We start from the raw sequence: 17,438 nt of genomic DNA, 5'->3' as shown, positions 1-17,438 counted from the left end.
CTTTCTGTGCCCAGCCAAACCTAGGAGCTGGTACGTATGGAGGTTCCATGGCCTTTCCTCTTCCTTGGAGGAGCTATGATTGGCCCTGGCTGCAGAGCAGGGTACATAAGAGCAGAAGGCTCCTTGGTCCCTGTGCCCCTGTTCTGGCCATTAAATGTCAACATTTCCATCAAATACTGTGTTGTTCAGAGGCTCCTCTATGACTATGGCTCTCATACAAACTTAGTCTCATCCTCCTGCTTTAGCTTCTCATTCATCTTTGTACCCAGTTCAAAATGGCCCTCCTAGTTTCCAGAACTTGCTCTTCCCTGCCCCTCTAATCTCATGGCCACCTGCTCTTCAGGTCAGTCATGCTTCTCCGACAGTGTTTCCCTCTTTGTGGCTCCCTCATTGCTCCACAGTTTGGGCTGGGATTGTGGAAAGTCCTTGTTCACTTGTTGTACCTCATCTATCTCACCAGACTATAACTTCCCTCCACTACTGAGTCACTTACCTTCGTTAAACTTTGCCCTCCAACCTTTTTGTTTTAACTTCTGGTTGAACTTAAAGCATTTTATGATATTATGTTTGAAGGATGCTATATAAAAATAAATTGTTTTGCACTGTATTTGCTTCTGGATAACTTCCATTTTACACCAGTTCCTAGCTTCTTTTGCAGACGTCTATACCTATAAAAATCCAAAGCAGCCCATTCAATTTAGCATCGCAAAATATTTTAACTTTGGTGTATTTGGTTTGTGAAACATCTTTTGGTCTGTTGTAAGCGATGCTCTAGAACAGGGGGAGTGTAGGGCTTGTCTTCCTGCACACGAAAGCTGTTCTGATTTAACTAAAATAGTTTTTTAATCAATTTTGTTAAACTAGTGAAAACTCGTGTGGAAATGATTATCTTGATTTAACCTTGGTTTATATCAATTTAATTTCGGTCAGCAAGGAATCAACTTAAACTAAATTGATATAAACCAGGTTTAAATCATATTAAGAATATTCCCATAGGGGTTTGAATTGGTTTAACTAAATTGTTAAAAAAACCCCACTTTAAACCAGTGCAACTTTCTGTGTAGACACTTGAACATCTTCATAATTGCCTGATCATTCGTCACAGTTGACATAATATAGCTGAGCGAAAAATCAAGAAAAGAAAACATGAAGCTAAAGGAACTAGAAGACAATTCTGCTCAATTGTGCTGTAGGTTTTCATTTTCTTCCCAAAGATTCTCCCTTCCAGTGCACAGTTGCTGGATCTTCAATGTCATTGACATAGTAGCCAGTTACCACTCAGATTTTGGGGATGGACCAAGAGGACCACTGAATGTTTTTTCAGCCTGACTATCTGAACGTAAATTTAGACATGAAGATACATAAGCCTGAAGTATTGTTAAGATGCTTTTAAATGTTTTTCAGATATTTTTGAATTTTAAAAAATAGTTTTTAGGGATTTAATATTAATGGAATTTGCTGCATGGATCCTTGGGAGACTTGAGTCCTTTGTTCACCCAGAGAACTGGCATAGCATAGGCAGGGACCATGCAGGCTTCCCAGACTTCTCCACCAGAGTGTGTTTACCCTGAACTAGAAGGAGCAGTCACTTCTAGGCCTGAGATGGTAGTTCAGTTTCCATGCCCATTCATCCCTTTGCCTCTTTGCTGAGACTGCCAGGATGCCAATTAGTGTCAGTCATGGTAAGGGTTTTGTTTGTGATGTAGACAACTGGGTACTGGACTCAGACTTATTTCAAATAGATAAATGAAGAGCCATCAGATGGCAACAATTTTTGCAGAATCATTGTGGGGGGAGGGATTAAACACTCATCAGTATTAGGTGAACTAACAGAGCCTTATGCCCTGTCACAATGTTACTAAACAGCAGTGAAGATACTAATAATACTTAGCACTTACACACAGTGCTTTTAATTTTCAAAACACACTACAAAGTATGAGCAAGAAGTAATACAGGAATGAAAGTATTGAATGACTGGCTGCTGCCATCAGTTTTATGACATCAGATTTGCATACTCTATCAGCTTGCCAAAGTTGCTCTTTCTAGCCTGTGCAGATGAATGAATCATGTGCACTTATTTGCCATGGCTGCATTTCCATACAGAGTTGCTGGTCTTGGACTAGCTACTCATGCAGCTGAAGATTGTGGTGCTGCTCGTTGATGTTTCATAATCTTGCTTGAACTTCCAGGACAGGAGCTGCAGGTGAGAAAGGAGTATTACTGGAGGGTTCACCAATGATCTGCCAAGTCATAGAAATGGTATTAGTTGCCCCTTTTGCTTTTTCTCACCAGTGCCTTTGGCTGCTTTGATGCCCAGGTTCTTTTGTTTTCATCCAGTTTCTTACAGGGACTGTTTCTAAATACCACACCGTTCAACAGCAGCCATCTTCCTTCCTACTGACACATACAGCAGATGGTGCAAATGGCATGACAAATGTATTTTCTGGAAAAATATAATCTGCCATATTGCTAACTTTGTGTTGTGTTAACTAAATGGGTGTGAAATGCTCCCAAATCAGTATTTCAACTATTTTGCATTGATTTTGGAGGTGTAAATGACTAACCAATGTGCAAAGCAGTGAAGAATCAAGTGCAGTGTCTAAGCAGGGAAAGTGATGTTAGTTGAAAAATAATAGTGATTGAAATTCACTCAACTTTTGAGGGGTGTCTCTTTCCCTTAATCTGTATGTCTTGTGCTGTGCTCTACACCTTCTGGCTCTTTGAAGAGACATATTTAGGATCAGATACCAACCCTCTTTGCTTTCTTTCAGATCTCTCTATCTATGATCATCATCATATTTTAAAGTTCTCACTTTCCTAACCCTGGTAGTGGCATCTTGACTAGGCAACGTACCTCTGTCTTGCAGGTGGTATGCAGCTTGTTGTTATTGCTTATTTATTTATTTTATTGCAGTAGTCCTTACAGCCCCAGTCATGGATCAGGACCCCATTGTGGTAGGCACTGTACAAACACAAAACAAAAAAGATGGTCCCTTCCCCAAAAAGCTTAAAATCTTTTCCAATGAGGCTTGATCTTTTCCCACTCTGTTTAACAGAGGATGGAGCAGTGAAAATTAAAAGTGGGACCTTAGAGTTGTTCACTAGTCTACATATTTTCAGGCTGGCATCCAGTATCAACACTGTGCTATTCTTCAAGAGGTACCCTTTCAATAGACAATATCTCAGGAACACTGGGAAGGATTGCCACAGAGTTGGTGCCTGCGCTGCAGACTCATGATTGGATGCTTGAACCAGCAGAGCCCTCAGAGCCATAAGCATGGCTATAGCTAGCTGTTTCTTTTGTGATTCCTTACCCCCTCCTCCTGTGTCACTATGTTTTAGATATGAAACTAAGCTTTGTTTCAGACTGGTAGCCCGTGTCAAAGGATTGGTGAGAGGAGACTTTACTGTGCTATAGAACACATTCTACATACAGAAGTAAAATGTGTGAAAAATTGAAATGATATGGTTGCATTGGAAGCATGTGGTGGTGATAGCGTTGGCTCATGTCTTGTGGCAGTTAATGTAGCATGTTGTGATGCAGTGAAGTGGAATTAGTCCAGTATGTCTGGACATGACATTTAAAAAAGAATAATAACATAGTATTTCTCCTTTTTTTTGTATGAAGGGAATGCTTCTTTGCTCTCCCTACATAATGTGAGGCTGTAGTGAGTACCAGTCTATATGTCTCGCCTTCAAAACAACAACCACAATGGCTGTTTCTCATTCTTCTTTTCTTTGTGTGAAGGGCATAGATTGCATTACCTTTGTGGGGTCGCTGGAACAGGTTCTGATCTCATTTATGCTACTGTTAGAGTGGAGTAATTCCATTGCCTTCAATTTTGCACAAGCATGTAATGCTGCATCTATAATGCCCAGAGATAAATGGAAATGATATCTAGAAAGACAGAGACAGGCTATTTCAGAGAGGAAGTGACTTTTAAGCAGGAGGCACACTTCAGTTAAACTAAATTCTAGGACTGGTTGGCACAAGTATTCAAAGTTAACCATTTCATCTGTAGGATGGGATGAAGCAGGTGGAAATTAGATGATGCAAAAGTAGCAAAGTACCCCCAGGTACAGAGGTGCCCTAAATTTTCAACCATCTATAATACTAACTAGAACAAAGTAAAATCGATAGAATTCTACTGATTACATGCTGTTGTTTGATTTTGAGCCATTTGCTATTCAAGATATATTGGTTAGATATCATTTATGAGATATGTCACATGATATTTTTAAATGATCCTTAATTAGCTGTCATGCAAGTGCTTCCAGCATAAATATGTGTGAGTTGGAATTTAACATTTATTTTACTTTAAATGCAATTTTGAAATGCACTTTCTATGAAGATTCAGGCCAGTAAAACTTGATCAGATATTTATTGAATTATAGGAAAAAGAAAATGGATGTAAACATGTCTGGAACAAACTCATTAAGAAATTAGTGTGAGCATTCCTACAAGCATTCTGTCAATAGTCACCCATTTCTAAGAATCATCATTATCTTTACATGAGGCATTCTAAGCCCTATACTCTTTAAATTGAACAAGGAGGTAATTAAGGATGTGGATGTATCCTTAATTTCCTTGCATGTAAATTAAAGCTAGATGCCTGTTTAATTTATGCACTGTCATTCTCTAAATACTTTTAGAGATTATTATTTTTTTAAGATCAGGAATAATAGCAGCCAATGAATATGATAAGAATGAGAATGCTGGGTTTTTTTGGCTGGTTGCACTTTTTTGTGTATAATGAACAGGTTGCGACTTGTGAGCAGGGGAAAAGGTTTAATGAATCACAAAAGTACATAATTTATTGAAGACCATATTACACACATATTTCAGAGCAAATTCCATGGAAAATGCATGTGAGAAGCATTTCTATGAATCAGACTCTCAGAATATTTCCTTAGAAACAGCTTATTCTACATTTTTATAAAGGAGCTGCAGCATTTATAGTACACCATTGAATTAAGATTTTGTGGTTAAAAAATGCAGCCCTAGAAATTATAATGATATTTGAAACATAAATCCTGCGTGCTAACAACTATCGTTATAGAAGCCAGCCAGAATCAACAGACGTAGCTTGTTTTCTACAAGGCTTTTTCTGGAGACCAGTTCTCAAAAAACATCTGTGCAAATGCAGGAGAGAAAAAAAGCCCCAACAGGAATAGAAGCCATCAGTGGTTAGGTGTGTTATAAATACATTATTACTTCATTGTAATGGCATACAGGCCTTGGCTAGACTGCTAAATGACCTCACTAGTTGTCAGCCTTGAGTTACTCCCAATGAACAAGCATTCGAGATGCAGTTGGCACTAGTTCAGTAAGTCACGAGTAAACACAGAGGGAATCCACCAATTATTTGTCAATACTGTAATGTCTTGTGAAGAAGTAGGAAACCTTTGGATCTGATTCACATCATGGTTACCAATGGAGTATTTAACTTCAGAAAACTAAACCTGCAGAAAGCCTACAACCTTCATATTCACTGACTTGGCTTTTTATTTTGATTATGCTACTACATAGAAAGAACAGGCATATCCACACAAAAAACTCAATTTAAACTTCAAAAACCACATTCCATGAGTTATTAATTATTATTCGTAATACTAATTTCTGTTTTTATTTATATAGTCCTAAATTGTCATCAGTTTAGTGATTTTAACTTGAGATACATGAGAGTACCCTGATGATCAGAAAGTGTTGGGCACCAAATTTTGTGAAAAGCAAGACCCTCTATGGTATCTCAAGCTGAGCGCCCCAAATCCCTAGTCACTTTTGAAAATTTAGGCCTTAGTGCTACAAGTGAAGTTCTGAGATACAAAAATGGGTTGGTCTCTATCTCAAATAATTTACAGAGAGGAAGATGGAACGTGAGAGATGATAAAACCAACTGCAATTAGTGGGAGTTTTGTATGAATACGGATTACATTGAACGTGTTTACCACAGTAGTGCTTAGGGGCCAGCTGACTCCAGGGCTCTGTGGTGCTGGGTACCGTATGAATACAGAGAAGTAGACATTGCCTGACATAAGGAAATTGCAGTCCAAACAGACAAACTACACAAAGGACAGGGGAAAGGGTTGAACATACAAACAGAGTGAGTAATGTAATGGCTGCAAATGTGTTATTTCTGTGATTTTCTTTTGCTTGTATTTTGTTATTTAAGCAGGGGTTCTAGAGCAATTTTTATAATGGGAGTGCTGAGAGCCATTGAACCAAATTGTAAACCCTGTATATAATGGAAACCACTTCAAGTCAGGGGGAACTGCAGCCCCTCCTCCCCGTCCCCCTAATTCCAGCACCTATGTATTTAAGTCCTTTCAGCTGGTTATGGTAGGCAAAGAAAAGGGAGGAAGCGGGAAGAATTGTAGCAAACAGCCAATCAGCACAGGGGATGTAATGTTCAGAATGAAAACTATGGAAAGCATTCTGATGACATCATCAATCTCCACTGGTCCCTGCTCAAATCTCTTCTGCAGCTGCTCTTTAAGCTTCAGTCTCTGGCTGGCTCCTTCTCCACTTGGCTTGGGATACTGCATGTGTCCCAGACCCCCAAGGAGGAGTGGGTCTCCCATGCACAGTTAGGCATCCTAGGGGGAGGGTGATCCTGGTTGGGCGCCTTTGGCCCCAGTGCAGCAATACCTGCTTGAAATGTTTTTTGCAGCTGGTTGGTGTGGAATGCAGGACCAAACTTCAAACCTACATGGCAGCATTCCTGCATCCAACCTTTGTGTATCTATAATGACTGTGCACGACTCACTGCCAGTGTAATAGTGAAATCGCTCTCCATAAGAGACATAGAGACAAGTTGAGGGAAGCTAGTGTGGGTCCAAAAAAATAGAAGGAGGTGGGGAAAAAACAAAACAAAATGAGAAATTGTAGCAAATTGCTTCTTTGCTCATCTCACATTTCTTCATGGCCTTGCAGCTTGGTTTCAGTGCCTGCATTAGTTCAGTTATCCTTTAAGTGCTCCATGCTGACCTAACCCTGTTCTCAGTGGAGCCAGTTATAAAATCCCCATTGACTTTAAAGGGAGCAGAATAAGGCCAATGCTGAGCACTTTTCAAACAGTGTATATAGTCCATTAAAAGAATCATTTTCCATGAGGCCTTACTGGCTTAACCCACCAAACAAAGAAGTCCTAGTTTACAGATTTAAAATCCATATACTACCCTGTGGCAATGCCATCCTCAGCTTATTCAGGACATTATCCAGGCCAAATTCATTCGTATGCTCCAACTGTTTTGCATCAGTCAGAACATGCCAGTGAACCTGGCCTTCTGTTTGTATCGCTTTGGTTGTCTAACTAGATGATCTTTGAGGCAAAGCCTAATTTCCCTTGTTGTTCTAAGCGGCACTGTTCGCTCTCAAGCCTAAATAAGAATTGATAATAAAGTGTCCTCTACTACCCATTTGCCCAGAGTAGCATAGACAAAAAATGAGAACATCACAGAGCTTGAATGTTGACTGATGTGACCACATGACTAAATTGTGGTAGCATATAGTTACACTGGCTCAGGTGGAGACTGGGAACCAGATAGTGACTCTCTGAGATATAACCTACCTCTTGGTTTTTCCCTGCTTTGATACGGATGGGAAGGAAAAACATACCTACCTGTACCCAGCCTTACCTGGCAAAATGTACATCTCCCACTTCAACTGCACAGGTCAGCCCATGTTGTCGGGGTGAAGCCCAGGCTCCCACCACGCTTGCCCCTGCTACCTCACTCCATGTCCACTTGTATGGGATGGGGAATAATGGCTCTGTAGAGGTTGCTCCTCAACGTACGATGTAGATGGCTTAGGCAGGGGAATGAATGGGTGCTCAGGACAGCCCACAATTTAGCCCATAGTTTGTTTTGCATAACAAGCTTTTAGAACAACACCAATCCAGAACAGGAGTATGGCCCCAATCCTGCAGATGCTTACCCACATGTTTTCTTTATGATATATTTTCTCCTGGAGATGTTTCTCACAACTTTGTGAAACCATTACAGTGGAGTTTGAAAAATCACAAAAGAATTGTCAAACTTTCATTGCCTTTTTGTGTGGACCTCTGTTCATTTGCAACACATTAGAACATTTTGCTGTTGGATACAAACTGCCATACTGGATCAGACCAATGGCCCATCTAGCCCAGTATCCTGTCTCTGACAGTGGCCCATGCCAGATACTTCTGGAAGTTGAAGGTTTGGGACACCCAGAGAGTGGGGTTGCATCCCTGATTATCTTGATTAAGAGACATTGACCTTCACAATATACCCTGGCAATGAGATCTGGAGGTTGACTGTGCAGGATGTGAAGAAGTACTTTTTTTTGTCTGTTTTAAACCTGCTGCCTATTAATTTCTTTGGATGAGTCCTAGTTCTTGTGTTATGTGAAGGGGTAAACAGCACTTCCTTATTCATTTTCTCCAAGACATTAATAATTTTATAGACATCTAACATATCCTCCCTTAGCTGTCTCTTTTCTAAGCTGAACGATCCCAGTCTTTTTAATCTCTCCTCGTATGGAAGGTGTTCCATACCGCTAATAATTTTTGTTGCTATTTTCTACACCTTTTCCTAATCTAATATAACTTTTTTGAGATGGGGTGACCAGAACTGAATGCTCTTTTCAAGGTATGGATTTATATAGCAGCATTATATTTTCTGTTTTATTTATCCCTTTCCTAATGGTTCCTAACATTCTGTTAGCTTTTTTGACTGCCACTGCACACTGAGCAGATGTTTACATAGAACTATCCATGATTACTCTAAGAGCTCTTTCTTGAGTGGCAATAGCTAACTTAGAATCATTGTGTATGTGTAGTTGGGATTATTTTTTCCAGTGTGCATTACTTTGCATTCATCAGAATTGAATTTCATCTGCCATTTTGTCACCCAGTCTAGTGAGATCCCTTTAACTCTTCACAGTCAGCTTTGAACTTAATGATCTTAAATAATTTTATATTATCTGCAAATTTTGCCACCTGACTTTTCGCCCCCACCTCTCTTTCCAATGGCCAGAGTCAATCCAGCTGCCCTTAAGTGCAGGACAGCATGGCCCAATGGTCAGATGACAAAGGAATAAAACTTGAATAAAACAAACTGGAGAGCTTCTGTGGTGAACTGCTGCACACAACCATGCAGTGTTCCAAGCCCCACCTTTAGGGCACATCTCCACATTCTTATGTTCATAATACAGTCCCTTATGAGGTCTTTAGGTTATAATCTTTAAATTATAATCTTCTACAAATGTCTCTCTACAGTGGTCTCCGCTGTCTCTCTTCTGTTGCTGGCGGGAGTCAGTTGGGGGTCCGTTGGAGCCTCAACCCAGATGGCTTCTGCATCTTGGAGCTCCAGCAGTCACCCTGCAGGAGCCTGCAATACAGCTCTGCTCTCATCAGTGGCTAGCCCAGACTGAGCTGCGCTATTCCCTTTATACTCTGGTTCCAGCTGGAGTGTGCCCAGCAGGGGTGAGGGGGCATGCTTTCCTCGGCCCCCAGAGAGTGGTTAACCCCTGATGAACCAGCGTGGGGTAGGTACACCCTGTCACACACATATAGGACCATTCCCCACCAGTGCAACCTACTCTATCATTCCTATATATTTTGTACCCTGTTATGGTTTCTAACCATCAGAGGAGTGAAGTTCTGGAACAGCCTTCCAAGGGACGCAGTGGGGGCAAAACACATATCTGGCTTCAAGACAAGGCTTGATAAGTTTATGGAGGAGATGATATGATGGGATAGCCTAATTCTGGCAAGTAATTGATCTTCGACTACTAGCAGTAGATATGCCCAATGGCCTGTGATGGGATGTTAGATGGGGTGGGATCTGAGTTACTACAGAAAATTCTTTTCTGGGTGTCTTGCTGGTGAGTCTTGCCCACATGCTCAGGGTTTAGCTGATCACCATATTTGGGGTGGGGAAGGAATTTTCCCCCAAGGCAGATTAGGAGAGGCTCTGGGGGTTTTTCGCCTTCCTTTGCAGCATGGGGCACGGGTCACTTGCTGGAGGATTCTCTGTACCTTGAAGTCTTTAAACCACAATTTGAGGACTTCAATAGCTCAGACATAAATTAGGAGTTTGTTACAGGAGTTGGTGGGTGAGATTCCCTGGCCTGCGTTGTGCAGGAGATCAGACTAGACTATCATAATGGTCTCTTCTGACTTTAAAGTCTATGATTCTATGATTACCATGTCCCACTGATTATCCTCATTCCACCAAGTTTCCACAATACCTATTATATCAACATCCTCATTCAATGCCAGGCACTCTAGTTCACTCATCTTAGTATTTAAGTTTCTAGCATTTGTATACAAGTGCTTGTACATTTTGCCAATATTCAGTTGCTTGCCTTCATGTGTTAAATTTAAATGGGACTCTAACGTTTGACTATTCCTCACTAGCTCCTACCTGTACTTCAATAACTTCTTCTCTATCCTCTCAGATATAGAGCTCCGCCTTTAATAACTTCATCTCTAAGTGATGTCTCCATCTGAACCATGTGCTCCTCTGCATCTGTCATCTTTCCCCCAACCCTTTTGTTTAAAATATACTTTACAACCTTTTTAATTGTACATGCCAGCAATCTGGCTCCATTTTGAATTAGGTGAAGTCCATCCTTCTTGTATAGGCTTCTCCTTTTCCAAAGGTTTCCCAGTTTCTTATAAACCTAAAACCTTCCCCCCATACCATCATCTCATCCACACATTGAGACCCCACTGTTCTCCCTGGCCCTGTGCATGGAACAGGAAGCATTTCACAGAATGCTACCATGGAGGTTCTGAACATTAATCTCTTACCTAGCCGCCTAAATTTGCCCTCCAGGACCTCTCTCCTTCCTTTCCCTAAATCACTAGGGTAACTCAATTGTGGCCAAAATCCACAGTACAAAAAGAATTAGCACTCTGAATTAGCTATTTTTGGAGAGGATTACTCTGCAATAAACAAGCTCAGCAGGAGTTCCAACAATGGTTTGATGCTCAGCATGTGCCTGAAATGTCCCACTTGTGGTTTTCTTACATCAGAGATTGGTGTTAGCTTGTGTGGATGTGATGGACGGGCTGATAGCTACACATATACCAGGCTTTATCTTCCATTTTTTAAGTGTGCTCATCATCACTGACTTCATGTATGATACCGTAACTCTGGAAATCAGTCAAATAATCAGTCAGATATGGCAGGTAACATCTGTGAACTGTTGTAAAAATCCTCACTGAAACATCTGTCAACAAATTTGGAAGTAAATTAATTTTATTATTACTGAATATTGTATGTGTTTAAGAGGACACTATCCTGTAATTATCTATATATAAACAAATATCCTGTCTTGTGTTATTAATAGTACATAACATTATTAACCCTAAAAGAGTTTTTAAAATCTTATTACCGCTCATCATTTATGCTGTTTATTTTCCTGTTGCATTTCACCCCAGCTGAAAAATGAAAATAAATAATCAGCTTCACTTCATTTTTACTTAGTTTCACATACAAAACCTTATGAAAAGGCTGCAGTGTTTGGGTTTTAAGTACTGCTGAGAAATAGTTACATACAAACAAAATCTATCTATCTATCTATCTATCTATCTATCTTTAGGCATTTTGATGGGATTTTCAAAGCCACCTAAAAGATTTGGATGCACAATTCCCATTCATTTTAAGGGGCATGGGGTGTCCAAATTCCCCATGTGACTTTGAAAATCTCATTCTGAGTGTAGGATTTTCAAAAGTGCTCTGTACTGGTCTAAGGTTTCTCCCGCTGAAATCAACGGTGAAACTCCCATTGACTTCAGCTGGAGAAGAGCTAGACCAATGCTGCATGCTTTTGAAAAATCCCACCCAGATTCATTTCTGTTAATATTCCTGGCCCACTGACATGAGGGGGAGTTTTGCCATTGATTTCAATGGGGGTCAGGATTTTACTCGGGGTGTTTCACAATTAAAAAAAAATAAAATAAAAAAATAAACCCTAAATTTGAAGACTAAACAACTTCTAAAATTTTATACAGTAGAAGTTATATGACTATGAACTAAGTCAGACAAGAGAGATTTCACAAAGACCTCTAATTCAGTAATTTACATGGCATTAGCAATCTATACTAGTGATATACATATTTAAACCATGTTGGGTGATAAAACATATCCAGTATTTAGTAACACATACAGCAGTCATACTCTGAAAACAGGGGACACATTACTCTTCAGGAATACAGTCTACAAAAGTTACATGGAAAATGTGTTGGTGTTATTTGGCTGGTCTACATTTCAAAGGAAAAATTGAAACCATATTTGGCACGACTGTAGACAGCAGCCTCTAAAAAGAGTTTATTGTAAACAAAGTAATGCAGGCCAGGTCATTCTTCTCCACTGTTTCTCTGTGCAGACTTCTTATTAATGTATCTCAGGAAATGAAGTTTTTTTTGTTTTTCAAGATAAGCAAGTTTCTAAAAAAACACAGAGCCAAATCCTCAGCTGGTAGAAACTGGTGTAGCTCAATTGACTTCAGTGGATCTAAATTAATTTGCCCCAACTGAGGGTCTCACCCATATTCTACAAAAATGAACTGTGGTGTATAGAAGGCAAAAAAAGATGGTACCTAGCATTTCCCGCTGCTTAAACTGATATCTACTTTGTTTACTCATAAGTCCCCATATTCTTTTTCAGGGTACAATAGTAAGACTTGGAGAGATGGCCTTGGGCACACACACACAAAGTCCCTGCAGCCACAAGTAAACCATAGTCAGCAGCAGGCTGTGCAGCATTGTGATGAAGGATCAGAACATGCACTTTCCCCTGGAATGCAACTGAGTTGGCATCATCAGAGGGAAAAATTTTGTGCCTCCCCCACCCACTCCATTCTATCACAGCGGAGATGAAGCAAGTGATTTAATACATACAAGTCACTGTGGGTGCCAGCTCTTTTGAGGAATGGTCGTTATTTTTTCGAAGTAGGAATTTTTTGAAGTGACACAATGTTGTTTTCATTTTTAACAATATTGAAACTTTCAGAGCCAAATCCTAATCTGGTGTAAACTAGCATATCTCTGTTGATTGCTGTGGAACAATGCTGATATACCCCAGTTGAGGATGCGTCCATCCTGTCAAACATTTTCTTATTTAAACATAGACTTTTCAAATGTCTTTTTTTTTCATTCACTTTATAAATAAAAAACCAACCTTAATTCTATGGTAATGATTTAAAATGCTGGATTTGACATTAATGTTGACCCACTGATTTGTATCACTACTGTAGAATGGTATTTTGTTCTTTAATTAAGGGTTGCCTGTGTCTTGGCAAACAAAAAGAGCTGAATTAAACCCAGTAGTTTTTATTTATTTATCACCAGGAGCATATTCCATGAACTCCTCATTGAGGTTATGTACTCTAAGCTTATTTGCATACTTGGAACAGGCACCCATACAAAGAAGTACAGTGAACACCTCTGGCATTTCAGTTCTAAATATAAGCTTGGTCTAGATAGAAAAAGGATTTTGCCTATGAAACCATTCTAATTGCTCCCATTGTTTTACACTTCTTAATTACATGTGATTTTCTAAACTAGAGAGTGGTGATTGTAATATTACGTATAAATATATATACTACGGTATGCAACTGTTAATTTGAAAGTCTTAAGATTTAATGCGTTGATTGTGCTCAACTGTTTGCTAAGTGCATGAGGAATCCTGAAGACTACAGCACAAATAGCTCATAGACCAGCCCCTACAGTATTTGGGTTAATTGGGTAAAGACAAGAAATTCTGGACCACTAGGACATTTTGGCGTATTTGCCTGGCATACAGTGACGTGTGATTACAAAACAATTCAACAGTCTGGATACATTTGAATACTAAATTATTTTATAAAGCCTGCACTGTGTGTTTTGAATGCACATTCGCTGTTATGAATAACAGTAATTGTTGGCCTTGGCTTGTCTTTGTGTGGGTGCCAGCTGGCAGCAAGTAGAGCTGCGACACATGACACTACAGCTGTGTCCACATGTTTCTGGGTTGCAGTATCCACTTATATAATTTATTTTTTTGATCAACAGTTGAACGATTCAAGTGAGTATAATTTACTTTTTTGATTAACAGTCAAACTATTTAAGTGAGTTCATCAAGTTACACATGCCAGCTACTTCTGCAAGAATACTTATTTTGCCATTTCAAAAATATATAAATATTCAATATTCTTTACTTGTGGCAATGCTGCAGCTTCATTAAACCCAGTGCAGTAAAAGATGCATTCCTAATTGAACCTACATATCTTTTCAACTGAATATACACACTAACAAGACAATAGCTCAGTATTTAGTTAAATTAACCATTAAAATAACTAACGATGACCTTACTGTAACTGACAGAATAAATGGTGTATCTTTTCAACTTTTCCTCCATGTAGCTGGGATGTTCATATTTATCATTGTAACTAGATTTCTGATCGGGTAATGCAAACTAACTGTGTCAGCCTGAATATGAATTTTCAGCAGTGACACTTCTCATACTAAACCATATTTAATATTGGTAAACTTGGGGAAATCTAGCACATGTTGAGCCTAGCCCAAACTAAATGTAGTCTTTTGTGACCCTTTTTAAAAGAAAACACACCAGTTTAATTCCAGTTTAATTCAGCTTCTCAAGACCAAAGCAGGAAATAACACAGATAATATTCGAGAACTTTTTCAGCTCACTGGTAAAGCAGAAGTAGTGCAGCATTAACAAAAACAATATTTCCCCGCAAACCTGTATTCATTTATTTACCTCTTTGGTCACAGTGAAATAGGAGAGGGCATGGATTTAGCTTTGTCTTAAAATATGGGGAACATTACCCTACCATTTTATTCCCACTGCACACTGAAGTCAAGTGTGGCATGTACTGTATTGCATTAATTCAGTGCAGCTTTTAGTATGTCAGTATTACTACAAGCCAAAGTAGCTGCACATTATCTACATTATGGTACTACTATAGTACTGTGATGCATTACAGGGCTAAGGGTCATAAGTTCATGGCAGAAATGATTCATGTAATCTGGAGGAGGAAGCATAAATTGAATAAGTGAGACTTGATTTTTAGGGGGAAGAGACTGAAGTCAGCCATCAAGTGTAAGAGCTCACCCTGCTGGTGACTCCAAAAGGGGCATTAACTGCATTTATGATGGCAAGCAGGTGCTTGACATTCCATTTAAATTAAGTGACTGTAGTAATGAAATATATGTGAGAGAAAACAAGACCTGGATTAGAACGTATTTCACAGAAACCTGTGGTGAAAGCTGAGACGGGCGTGACAACTGAATATTAAATTCTGTTAGCACTTGGAGTTATTGAGCAGCAAAAAGCTTTAAAAAAACAAAGCAATTTTGGTTTGAACTATTAAAAAGAGAGAGTAGAACTTTCAAGATCCTAGTGTTTTCTCAAGACACTGTGTAAGTATTATGTTCTTGGTCAGTAGTGCAGCCTTTATGATCCTATTGAGAAGGTGTGTAGCAATGTATGTGGCATGGCAAATTGCACTTTCATGTCAAATGATAATAAAGCAGTCAGATTATTCATCTGAAATAAAATATCACTTTAATTTAGCATTCCATAGGATGGCTATAATAAATGTATTATTAACACATAAAGCGCTACATCTTCAGTATGGCTTGTGATACAACTAAGTAAATACAAAGCTGAGGCAACCACTTCGTGTTTCACTCATCCCATTGTGCCTGGGTACTGCAGCACATATAATCTGATCCAGCACCCAGTGATATAGGTGGAACTCTTTCCTTTCTAATGATCCATAAGATAGCGCACCTACCTAATTCGAGGCACCTTTGGAACCTGGAACAAGAGCCCGAGTTAAAGATAGAATGTCAGCCTTAGTTCTGAACCTCTTAGTTGATCTGTGTCCCAGTTAATGATTGGCCAACCTCAAAAGGTTCAGTAGTTCAGTTCAGCAGCTTCTCTGAAGTATCTGAACTTCTAGCATGTGCAAAACTGGGATGGAAATCTTGCAAGGACAGGCTTTCCCATGTGGTTTTCAGTGCTTCCTGCTTCCGGTCAGACTAGGGAACAGAATGCAAGACCAGCCTTGCTTGTGATTTAGATACCATTGTGGTAGGTGTTATAGAAAGAGTTAAGAAGGAAAGAGAAAGTGAGTCAGGAAGGGTTGAGCTGTATGAAAATGAAAAATAATGGAAATCGGTTAACTGAATTTCTCCAAGCTCCTAAAAGTTTCAGTCTAAGGAACATTCTTGGTCAATTTTTATTTTATCCTAACAGGCTATTAGAGCCCAGATCTCAACTCAGACACAATAAGTGAAATTTTGGCCCTCCTGAAGTCAGTGGGTGTTTTGCCATTGAGTTCAATGGGGCCAAGATTTTACCCATAATTAAGATTATTTTTCAGGTTGTTTATTTCAATGTTTTATTAAAAAGAAAAGCAATCCCTTCACTGTGGTATATGAGAAGTAACTGATAAGAAGAGAAAAGGAGTACTTGTGGCACCTTAGAGACTAACAAATTTATTTGAGCATAAGCTTTCATGAGCTACAGCTCACTTCATCGAATGCATTCAGTGGAAAATACCACATCTTCGAAATATGAAGAACAACACAAGGAATGCCTCATGGTCTGTTATGTAAGATTTTTCAAAGTTTTTCAAAAGTGGATTTCTCAATATTTAAAACTAGGAAAGGGGAAGCCTTGTGGGGTGCAATTTGAGTGGGCTACGTTAATCGGACTGTGAAGAATTCAGTTGGCATAGCTCGGTATTGGACCAACTGCCAAAAATGACCCATACCTGCGGATAGTGGTGGGCAGACGGAGGGCAGCATCTTCAACAAATGTACTGAGCATGCTTAGGCCATGTGAGCATACTCAATAAAAGTCAAGCAGCAACTCTGGGAGGGCACATGACCCCATGTGACCCCCTCCCCACATGTCACCTCCATCACCTGCTATAGATTTGCTCAGATACAGGAAGGTTTTGAAATGCAGGTTCGTGTCTGCATATGAACTATGCAGAGTTAAGGTAGCCAAACTACTCTAACTCCACCCCCTTAAATCTGCCTGTCTGCCACGTTCCCTTCTTTTCATGTAGAATTTCAAAAATGGGCAATTCAGAGCAATGATTTTACATGATTCCTATATACGTGTTTCATATTCCAAGGGCCTGATCCAGAGTTCATTGAAATAAATAGGAGTCTTTCCTTTGGCTTCAGAGGGCTTTGGACCAAGTTTTCAGTGTGCTACTTTATCACCAGACTAAAATTTGTTCTTTTCACATGAATACTCTAATGATCTGTGAATATGAGCTTAATATATGGAGACTCACTAGCTCTGTCCAATAATAATTGAATAATTTGCTGCCACCTGGAATCATGGGGCCAAATCATGTGAGGTGCCTGCAGTGCTTTGCAACATTGAGCCCTCAAGGAAAGTGGGATTGATTGCTTTGAGCATGC

General features: G+C 39.5%; 1 long non-coding RNA gene across 3 annotated transcripts; it reads right to left on the bottom strand.

Annotated features, from left to right (window-relative positions):
- Nucleotides 1-1,849: 1,849 nt before the first annotated feature.
- On the bottom strand, nucleotides 1,850-15,974 carry LOC122459568. Of its 3 annotated transcripts, none has more exons than XR_006280352.1 (4): nucleotides 15,791-15,974; nucleotides 3,766-3,898; nucleotides 2,290-2,962; nucleotides 1,850-2,197 (listed from the first exon to the last, which is right to left on the bottom strand). It is a non-coding gene; the product is annotated as an uncharacterized LOC122459568 (long non-coding RNA). The 3 variants fall into 3 exon arrangements; XR_006280353.1 differs by having other exon boundaries at nucleotides 1,850-2,718; nucleotides 2,855-2,962; XR_006280351.1 differs by having other exon boundaries at nucleotides 1,850-2,962.
- Nucleotides 15,975-17,438: the final 1,464 nt, after the last annotated feature.

This window comes from Dermochelys coriacea, chromosome 3, assembly GCF_009764565.3.
Source record: "Dermochelys coriacea isolate rDerCor1 chromosome 3, rDerCor1.pri.v4, whole genome shotgun sequence".
In the NCBI taxonomy this organism is placed as follows: domain Eukaryota; kingdom Metazoa; phylum Chordata; order Testudines; family Dermochelyidae; genus Dermochelys; species Dermochelys coriacea.
This window is presented reverse-complemented; position numbering and strand designations above follow the sequence as displayed.